The following is an 8,986-nucleotide window of genomic DNA, read 5'->3' on the forward strand; positions in this document are numbered from 1 at the left end:
CTAACTTTGCTAGGACTTGAACGCTGGAACTCTCGACTTCCAAATCAGCTGATTTGGGAAGACGCGTTTACCACTAGCCAAACCCGGTGGGTTGATTCGTTATGACTACCACTTGTAATGCGACATACATCCTACCTGAATTCAATTTCATTCCAGACTGTAGCCAGGAAATCGGGTTTTAACTCTACAGCTGCGGAATTAATTCGGAGTTTTAACTTCACAAGCTCAGCAGGCAAAGGTGGTATATAAACTTGATCTTTAATGAAACCCAACAAGAAAAAATCTAGCGGGATCAAATCGGTGATGCGATATGGCCATGCAGTTGGACTTTCACGATCAATCTACCGACCTGGGAATCGAGTATCAAGGAAATCTCAGACTTTTATCTGATATTGAATTGGTGCCTTGTCTGATAGATATTAATGGCATACATCTTGGTCATCATCCACCAACTGAATGTTCAGAAAATCTTGAAGGATGTCCAGATAAACGATGCAATTTACGGTTGCCTCTTATAAGAAGAACGGGCTGAACAGTCTTTCTTCGTTTAGGGAACATTGACATTCACGCTATCAAGAATGTGCTGCAAAGTTTCATGATGGTTTTTGATACCCCATATGTAGCAATTATGGGTGTTCACCTTGCCGTTGATGTTAAACGTTGACTCATCACTAAAACCAAAAAATGCAGCGAGCACACCCACTAGTAAATATATACATTTTTACCAATACTAAGGACAGCGCTGGTGACGGAATTCGGTATTAATGAACGACGGAAGTCAAAACTTAATTTGTTTTGCTATGAAATAGATCTCCAGTCGAATATTTAAGTCATATAAGTAAATTTTTATTTGCTTTTAAGGTTGTAAGTCCTTTTTGAAAATCCCGATATATAACAACCGATATAATGTAATAGAATCATCCATCTACTGAGTACAAAATATGACTGTCGAGAAATGTTTTGCCCCACCTTTTATAGGGGTTTGAATAAGACCAAATACCGTAAAAAATCATCTTACCTACCTAACGGATATTAAAACATATGAAAGAATTTACCCATCCTCCAAGTAAAATCTTGATAAAAATACCCATATAATACTTATCTCCCTGCTTTATAAACCAATTATGACCAACATTAAACAGCTTCAATGTCTTCGCATAAATAAAAACAGTCGAAAGTTTCATCCGAATCTGTCCTACCAGGCTGTAGATATCATGCTAAAACAGACTATGTGCATACAGAACGAGTCCAAATTGCACAGCAATCTTTCGGGTGTCCCATATAAAACGCAACCCATCAATCACTCATCCATGAAATTTCAAAAGTCAAGCTTACTCCCGTACTCGTTACTGAAATGGACTCGTCCAACATCTGTACATCGCGGCGACGCAGTAGAACACTACCGATAGTAACAACAATGCAATCATAACGTTCAGTGTATTGCTAGAGACAAGATGGTGTTTAGGCTTGATGAACGTGTTTTCATTGTTGAGTCGTATTTCAGTACGAAATCAGCGAATGTAGTGCAAGATTTGTTTCGCCATAAGTACCCAGATAAACCGGCTCCTAACAAAACATCAGTATTAAGGTTAGTCACAAAATTTAGAGTTACCGGTTCTGTTAATAACAAAGGAACACAAAAGATCTGCGTCAGTGTTGAATACAGATACAGTCTCTGAAATCAAAGACAGATTACTCGCCTCGCCAAATAAATCGATCAGACGTTTATCTGCTGAAATTAATTTGTCTAAATCGACTGTTCATCGGGCGACCAAACGATTACAATTACGACCTTATCGCATTCAAACGGTTCATCGACTTCTTGAGCCTGACAAAGAAAAACGGCTACAATATTGTCAACGGTTCCGTCGATTTCTGCGTGAGGGAATTAATGTTATGGATTCGTCATTTTTCACAGATAAAGCACGGTTTCATTCGGATGGCTACGTAAACAACCAAAACAGTAGAATTTGGAGCGCTGAAATTCCCCACGTTTATCACGAAAAATAATTACACCCGCAGAAGTTGGGCGTGTGGTGCGCGATATTGCAGAAGAAAATAACCGGTCCAATTTTTTTCGAGTACACCATCAATGCAGAACGATATCAGGAGATTTCAGTTCATCGCACTCTTGGAAGAGGAAGACAGATACTGCCGGCTACAACATGACGGTGCGGCATCGCACTACGCAGGTTCAACTTCTGATTTCGTCGAGGAATTCTTCGGTAATCGTGTTATCGGTCGAGGCTTGTGGCCACCAAGATCTTCAGATTTGACTGCGGCGGATTTTTTTCTACGGGGTTACCTCAAAGAAAAAGCTTACAGCAACAAACCACGAACACTTGAACGATAAAAATTCAATATTGTGAACAAGCTGTATTAAATATCCGTCCATTAACTTTGAAAAAAGTTGCAAGAAACGCTGTAAAAAGAATTGAAGCTTGTATTCAAGAAGATGGCGGTCACTTCCAATATTTACTCTAAATGTAAGGTAATGGATGGTAATAATAAAAATTACATTTACATTTGCCTTTTTATTATTTCAATACCTACCAATATAAGGTTGGGTTGCGTTTTATATGGGACAAACTGTATATAAAATATGTTCATATAAACATTGGTCAGAAAATGGTTCGTTAGAAAGTTTCCGCTCGCGAAATATTTAGCTTTGCGTTCTGCTACCTCTTATGTAATTAAACCGTACAAAAATTCTTGGGATAAATTTAGTGCTTCCTTGTAGTTTCTGATCTAAGAAATTGAATAAACGTAATCCCAGACTTTGTCTCATTTAGGTTTAAAGAAATATTTCTCTACCCGTAACTTGATAAAAAGCGTTTTACGACATATGTTTATTTTAATTTTTTCCTATTTTAAGTGGAATTAGTTACCACCAAATTTTCTTCTTTCCTCGTGATTCACTCTTTCTCTCTCTATATATAGAAAATTAATTTTTAGAAATTAATTCTTTAAAAGCAGTTACAGAAAAAAAAAAGTAAATAACAAAGGGGCTTGGAAATACGGTAAAATTAGAGAAAATCAGTTAGCCAATTGATCACAATAAATTGTCATAAAAAACTAAAAATGTAATAAAGAAACAGTAAATGTAATCTTATATTAAATGAAGGTCCCGGGATTCGAACCTGGGACTTCCGGATAAAAGGCCTTTCATTCGTGTCTCGGCCTTTCATTCGGAGGTACCGGGTTTGAATCCCGCTGAGACATGGTATTTTCACACACGCTACAAATCATTCATCTCATTCTCTGAAGTAATACCTAATCCGGAGGATCCGGTAGGATTAAAATCCGGAGGTTAAAAAATAAAAATGGAATAATACAAAATAATGAAATAAGCTTCATTTTTGCAATGATGTTTAGAGACAATCTATGGTCATCATGATTATGTGATAATATTTTTACTTATTTATTCATTAAAGTGGAACAAAAACAATTTTTTTGTGTTAAAAAATAAATAAAAATAATTTTTTTTAAATTGAATTTTAAGTTTTAAAATAAATTTTTATTTAATTCACTTAAATTTCGTTTTATTTAATTTTATTATTTGAACTTTATAATTTTAGTAATTTTTAAAATTCAAACAATTCCACCGCCATTTTGGGTACAAACATCGTACCAACCTTTTATTTTTACTTTTTCTCTTGTCCGAAAGAAATTTAAAAATGATGTATCAGAAAAAGGGTTACTGTTTAAAATATTTCAGTTAAAACTCCTGGGGCCACCCTCGCTCACCAAAGGTAAAATAATTGACCGATACCTTATCTTGAAAGTACAGTATTCTATTTGGAACGGTTTTAAATTTGTTTAGGGATTAGTATACTTTTGACACTCTATATATGTATATATCACTGTCACTAGAATATTTATTCAAATTCTTATTTAAAGTATAATAAAAAATTATTTTTCCTTTGTTATTATTATTATTATTATTATTACTGTGTTGTTAATTAAGTCAAAGTTAAATCATGGAAAAACAAACAAAAAAAGAAAAATGAAAAATTATTTTTATTCATAGAGGCGCTTTTTAGCCAAAAAGGATTACTAACGAAGTGAGAAAAAACAATATTGTTCCTTCATAGAACTTCATTTTACTTTACGTAATAATAAAAGGTAAAAATCACTGTAGGTGTAAAAATTTGCTGACGCGTTTAACGTTTGCCGTTTTCTGATTGCTAATACAATGACGTGACTAGAATGGACTTATTCGTATGGCCCTCTATTCACGTTTATAGATCTTCTATTGCATAATTTGAATCACTCTTCCCCCCCCCCATATACTCTCTCTCTCTCTCTCTCTCTCTCTCTCTCTCTCTCTCTCTCTCTCTCTCTCTCTCTCTCTCTCTCTCTCTCTCTCTCTCTCTCTCTCTCTCTCTCTCTCTCTGTGTGTGTGTGTGTGTGTGTGTGTGTGTGTGTGTGTGTGTGTGTTGGCATGCGCGCGCGTTTATATATAAAATAATAAAATCGAAATGCATTAAATTTTAACAGGTAGGTATTCTGTTTAAATGTATTTTATACTTAATAAATGTGAATCATGAATTTTTTATATGAGTATATATATATATATATATTGTCGCACGTTCCGCGGTTCGATCACGATATTGAGAGGTTGTTGAAAATTTAGAATGTCTATATAATTACAGATTATTGGCTTAAAATGTTCAAATTACAACCAGGCAAATTAATAATACTAACAATGGTAATAAATAAAATAATGATACTAATAATAAATTACAATAATAAAACAATTAATGAACAAAAATATTAATATATTAATTACAACCACAATAATAGTCAGGTTAATAGTATTAAACGATAATTACATAACAAAACATAACAATTGAAACACTAAGCGTGACATAAAAACAGACAAAAATACATAACATAATCAACAAAGATAACGATAAAAATTATTACACATGAATAACAACACTTTTATTTTTTGTCTTCAGTCATTTGACTGGTTTGATGCAGCTCTCAAAGATTCCCTATTTAGTACTACTCGTTTCATTTCGGTGTAGTATGGTTGATATTTATTTGGTTAATTCGTCTAATGTGTAGTATGGTTAATATTTATTTTCACTAAATATGTGCGATGAAAATTGAATTAAAATATCGAAACGTCGTAAAATTAATAATTAGTGTAATTAATAAATTTTCATCCACATTACTACTAATTTTCACTTAACATCATTCAAAAAAGTACCTCCTACATAATTTTTATTTATTTAATAATTTTGATGTTTCATAACCATGTAACAGCTGAATTAATCAATTAATAAAAAAACTAAAGCACTGTAAAAAAGTAACGAGTTAAAATTTTAGTAGAAATTTTTATCATTTTTCTCAATCTTTATTTTAACATCTATTTTACCAAATTTTAGATAATTGTAAATTAAAAATAATTTTAGAAAACGTTTTATAAAATTAATCGGCTAAAAGATTATAAATTCAATTTTTTAAATATACTTTAAACTATATTATAAGTAACTTATATTTTAATTTCATAAATGTTATAATTTATTCTACAAACTTAAATTTTTATTTTCAAGTAGCCGTTCAATACTTCTTCAGTTGCATAGAATCAAATGAGAACTAACAATTTAAATTTGTAGGTTAAGTTGACTGTTATTGAATGCGCTACTATACTGCACCTTTCAAATATGCACGATGTACATTTTTTTATTAAACTTTAAAACGTTATTTCAATAAATAATAATATAATATAATATTCTCAATAAACGCTCAATTCTAGCAGACTCGGCAATGCTTCGCTATCGCTAGATCTGAGTATACATACAGATTAAATGACAACAATTGAAAGTTTCATAAAACCTTAAAAAACTGAACATTAGCGATTTAACAAAATTTAACCTTTCACTTTATAAAAGTCAGAATGTAAATAAATCCAAACGGCAAAACAACAGCACTACCTATCGGATTTAATTCACACCACTCTCTAACCACAGTATTCGGTGGAAAATAATTTTTTAACGAAAAGTGTTGTGGCTGCAAAATCATTACAATTAATACTGAACATTAAGAAACTTACAAAACATTACGGAACCTTATAAAATTTCACCTTTAACTTTATAAAATTCAGAATGTAAATAAATCCAATTGTCAGAACAGCACTACCTATCGGATTTAATTCAAACTATTCTCTAAATACGAATTTTAATGTAAGAACAACACTAAGCTACGACGCAAGCAACTGATATGCGAAAAAGCAACAAAATAAAAAAAACATTCCTAGAATCCGATCGCAGCATCAACTACCGGGTTTGACTGATAAACCAAAAATTAAAAAAAAAAACTTCTAAAACGCGATCGCAGCTCTGCCTACCGGACCCAATTGTGAACCTTAACCATCTCAAGACAACAACACATAAAGAAATTTAAAAAAACATTTTCACTTCAATACTGTACCTTACAAATTTGCACAATGTATATTTTTTAATTACACTTTAAAACGTTATTTCAATAAATAATAATATAATATAATATTTCTCAATACGCGCACAATTCTAAACGAGATCGCAGTGCTGCCTATTTGTTACTTAATCAGTTGTGATTTTGTTTACATTGGCAACGGCCATACGGGCTCTTTGTGATTGGTCATTGTGTTTGAAAGCGGCCATCTTGCATTGATCTGATTGGTTTTCCTTTGTTTACATTTCCATCTGATTTATCAGCCTCTTATTTATTAAAAAACTGTTTTCTCGCGATTTTTTGTAACACAATAATAACACAAAATTACGAAATATTTTTCTCAATTTGATCGCAGCACCAACTGTCGGGACAAACTAAAATTAAAATAGAATATTATTGAATATTCGATACTGCGATGGTAGCGCAGTCTGCCGGATCCAATGTAAAACATTCCAAAATCGACAACTACTTACAAATAAAAGATTAATTAAAAAAACATTTTCCAGTGGACCAAATTGTGAATCTAAATCATTCTCGAATCCCCTTGAACACTCACAAAAAATTTCAACAAAATCAGTCCAGCCGTTTAGGAGGAATTCAGTGACGCACACAAGAAATATAATATATATATATATATATATATATAATATTGTGCGTTTGAGTTATAGTGTAGTATGAACATGAAAAATTGTCGGTTCTTGTCAGTGTTTCTCGTTATAAATTCATTTTTCTTTTACGACTCAATGAGTACAGGTATTATTATTAAAAGTTATTTAACATAGCGTTCGACATTTTATTGGTTATTAATGATTTTGTTTTTACAGAAGTCTGCCTAGAGCTTTTGTGATCTTTTCTTTTCTGGTTGACATTGATAAATAGTAATCCCCTATTCATTTTACCATTCTATGTTTATTTATCTTTATTTTTCTTGCTCTATATTTCTTTGTTTTTTCTTTTTTTATTATACCAGTATATATATATATATATATATATATATATATATATATATATATATATATATATATATATATATATAGCGTATGTAATGTTATACATAATTTTTGTTGACAATTAAAATACTGGAAATAATTCTTGTTCACGAACCAGTTTTTCTCAGGCTGAATTCCATGCAAGTGTTGAATTTTCTTGTCTTTTTTTTATAATAATGTATTTCTATCTCATACAGTCCTTATTAAATGAACTACATTTATATAAAAATGTAGCTTCGATATTAATACTAAAAAAATGGGTTTTATTAAAACTGATAAGGAATTACCAATTTTTGTTAATATTGAACTATCTCAATTTTTCAGTTTCAAGTAAATTCAGTCGTTCTACAATAAAGAGATACAAATAATTAGAAAAACAAAAAAAAAAAAAACACTATTTAGTAGAATTAACTAAAACTGCTTAACATTTAAGTTTGCACTTCTGACATAAGAAGTCTCTAAAAAATTTCTTTTATTATCAATTATATTTATTTCAAAAAGTTGGCACCATATCATATACCGTGGAAAAACTGCATGCTACCATAAGATATTTGTGTTCGAAGGTGTAAAACCGGGGGAAATTCAGTCAAAAATAGCTGACAATAAAGTTTTAATACTTTCCTAACATCGATTATTTATTTTTATATACTGGAATATATAAAAATATATATATTTAATCTACTACATTTCATTACAAAAGCAATGAAATGTAGTAGAAATAACAAAGATGGAAGATGGATTGCCAGTCTCAGAGGCGCGAGTGGTAGCGGTTCGGCCTTTCATCCGGAGGTCCCGGGTTCGAATCCCGGTCAGACATGGCATTTTCACACGCTACAAAAATTGTCATTCATTTCATTTTTGATATCACCAATCATTGTTCCAGAGGATGGAAAAAAGGTGTTTCGAAGACAAAAAATCATACCTCCCTTTATTGGTACTGTATCGAATCGGTTTAAAGTGGTCGTTTGTCCGGTATACATTACCTAAAACTGTTGTCTGAAAGAATTTGTGATATGACCAATCCTTATGGCAAGGCATGATCAAAATGTTGCTGGAATTGTAAGAAAATGTGACATGTATACTAAACATGTAAAACTTTTTTCACACACAACCATTGTTGTATTGAGTCAATTTAACAATTTTTCTTAACTTTAAGGTGGAAATATTTTTTATCCCCTATTTAGCACCGGTGAAATGTACCTTCTCCTTCCGGCGTGCCGAAAGGGATTTTTTTTTTTAAATGATTTACTCTGACTGAAATTGTTATCACTTAGAATATGATTAAAAAATTTAAAAAACCATCAATCAAAAACCACCCAAATTGAGAGAGATATATAAGAAATTCGATAACGTAGACTGGAATAAAATGTTCAGCATTTTAAAAAAATTAGGGTTCAAATACAGAGATAGAAGAACAATTGCTAACATGTACAGGAATCAAACAGCAACAGTAACAATTGAAGAACATAAGAAAGAAGCAGTAATAAGAAAGGGAGTCCGACAAGGATGTTCCCTGTCTCCGTTACTTTTTACTCTTTACATGGAACTAGCGG

General features: G+C 31.6%; 1 protein-coding gene across 1 annotated transcript in view; it reads right to left on the reverse strand.

Moving 5' to 3' along the window:
* Positions 1 to 8,986, reverse strand: part of LOC142333705 (5-hydroxytryptamine receptor-like) — a 738,869-nt gene that overhangs the window by 93,544 nt on the left and 636,339 nt on the right. The window lies entirely within an intron of this gene.

Source organism: Lycorma delicatula, chromosome 13, assembly GCF_047948215.1.
Source record: "Lycorma delicatula isolate Av1 chromosome 13, ASM4794821v1, whole genome shotgun sequence".
Lineage (NCBI taxonomy): Eukaryota > Metazoa > Arthropoda > Insecta > Hemiptera > Fulgoridae > Lycorma > Lycorma delicatula.